The sequence below is a fragment of the Battus philenor genome, unplaced genomic scaffold (genome assembly GCF_028537555.1).
Source record: "Battus philenor isolate CCGP_79_NKW_IND1 unplaced genomic scaffold, ilBatPhil1.0.hap1 SCAF_16, whole genome shotgun sequence".
Classification (NCBI taxonomy): Eukaryota; Metazoa; Arthropoda; class Insecta; order Lepidoptera; family Papilionidae; genus Battus; species Battus philenor.
In genome coordinates, this window is record NW_027181678.1 from 6,017,501 (window position 1) to 6,020,275 (window position 2,775).

Genomic DNA, 2,775 nt, shown 5'->3' on the forward strand with positions numbered 1-2,775 from the left:
AAATATTACGTTTATACAATATATTAACATTAAAATTATATGAATATCGGATTAGACCATCGCAAATTTGCTACACATTTACAACATTATTTCTATGAATTTCTTAACGGCTATAATAAAAATTTAAATGTGAATAGAAGAGTTATGAGAATGTGAACAGAAAGGCAATAAATAAATATTATTTAAAGAGTAACACGTTATTTAAATAAAATGACAAACAACTTGTAGGTCTGCATAACTAAACGAAATGTAATCAAATAATCTATTTTATAGTCTTTGCTCTATGTATAGAAAGCAAACTAAAAGCTTCCATCAACAACCCGCCGGTCCACTTATGAGCTTCATATTATAAACAATAACATCTGAATCTTTTTAACACGTCATCCCGTTTATATACTTTGTATTAGAGCAGTCGGCAAACGAGGCGAATAATTCGACTTGTTAACAAAATACGCGCACGTGCAAGAGGCATGCGTGGCGCAAGAGTAGAATTTGTATTCTCTTATGCGGTACGGCTTCGATGAGTCAATCCAGTAATATTGTAAAAAAGAATGATCGATGTGGAAAAGCAGTCTGATCTTAAAGGTCATTTTTAGGCTAAAAATAGAAGTAAAAAAAAGAACGATTTTGTGCAAAAATACAAATTTTAGTTTAAAAAAATTCTCGAAAGAGCAATTAATCAGATATGAAGAGATTCTACGTCAGAGTAAAAGACTCCATACCTACAAGAAAATATCTAAACACAATGCCATTTTTCTTTTTATTTATGATAAAGTTGAAACGTAACAAAATACCGATATAAATTAATCATTTTTACAATATGTTTGCCTTATACATCTTTTCCTAAGCTTTATCATCATCATTTCTGCGGTAGGAAATCGACTGCAGAACATAGGCATCCTCTATAGATTTCCAATCTTCTAGGTCTTCTGATGCCCTCAGAATTTTCATCTCTCCACCTTGTGGATGGAAGTCCTGCGCTGCTCTTGCCTAAAGTTTATACTTACTAAATCCTATAATAAAAAAAAGTATGATACGCTATAGTATTCTCCAAAGTTTTCCAGTCTACTTCGATGATGACAAAGTGATATATTGTTATTCGATCAGTAATATTTTTTTAGATAAACGGGTATTTTCGTGCATTATACTATACATTATACTAATAGAACCTAGGATTAAAGTATAAAACATGGAAAGGAATTGCCCTACTGATGTGTTAAGAAGACTGTAAGTATCAACAATAAAAGCAATCTGAGATTGCTGTGTGCTCTTCCCAGATCTTGTCGCATTAGAAACCGTTTAGTTTTATGTTAAAAGATGCCATTATAGATAAAGTCATTGGGATAGACTTTTTTATAAAATTGATTCCTTTTCACATTCTTCTCATGAAGTATATTATAAATGATCCAAAGTGGAAAATAATACGGATAAATGAATAAACAGTAAAACCAGCTACGTTTACAGTTTTGATAAAATAAAAGAAATTTAATACAAATCTGGCACATTGCACTTGCGCCAAGCCCTTAGACAAACAAGGCGGCGCCGACGCCGGAGATTATGAGAGCGCATGATTAATAACGAACTAGCGCCCATGCGATATCCGCAACTTATCGCTCGGATCACCGAGCCTCGCATGCGCAGACGTACGCACTAAACACGTCTTTACCGAAACATACAAAAACATTAAGGCCGTTCCAACCTAGATAAAAAACAATTTTTAAATATTTGAAATGCTCTTTCTCTAGCTAAATAGCTGTACCATGCCTATTTAGCGGAACTCGCGCTTTGTTTTGTGAACATAATTTCAAAAAATCTATTCTTCCTAGTATTTAACACTCCTCACAAAATCTGACAAAGTTTTATACTACAAGAGTCATTTTGACAGTTTTTAAGAAACCCCTTAACTATCTTTGCATGTGGAATTTCATAACATCCGTCTTAGCTTATCTCTACTCAGCAAAAAAAATAATCTTACACAATTTTAAATCTCAAAGCCTTATGCTTCTAGAGATATTGTGATGCGTCAGTACATAGAAGTAAATCTATTATATACAGAATGATTGTGTAAAAGCTTTAAATGGATTGTAAAGCTCTTTTATCAACTAGAACCTCTAAGGCTTCAATCATGCTATATAAAATGAAAACTCTTATTTATGTTACATTATTTATTTTTTGCAATTGGAATGAGACTAGTGATAGTGACAATAACTTGGGACAGTACAAAGTTTGCAAGGACAGAGGAAACAATAATTCATTTTTATATGTAGTAATCCGAATCTAAAAACACTTACTTTCTATATCACTACGTTATTTATTATTTTTGAAGCCATTGATTTTGGTACATTTTTGATAAATTCATTCCTTTAAAGTTTTTCCATCTTTACGCAATCAAAGATGAAAAAATATAAGTCATTGTTTTAGCTACACACAATTTGAGTATTAAATAATCGGATTTAGGCAATAGTCGTGAATGTTTAGTAGGTATAAAAACGTGCCTGTAGATGTACTAGGCCGCGTAAATAAATCACGGCGTTCGCGCAGAGTCAGTAGCGTCGCAACACCGACGCGTCTCGAGTGACTCAGCTGAATCATGACGCCGACGAAAGCTCCTTGCGTTTTAAACGACTGCTACAAAACAAAAATATCAATAGATTAAATGAATACAATCGATTTATTGTTCATTGCGGCCTTCATTTAATTTTTTATGACAAGTATGTCAAAGAATATTCGAAAGAAATTTTCTTTTAATTTTTTTTCGACATTCAACATGGATGA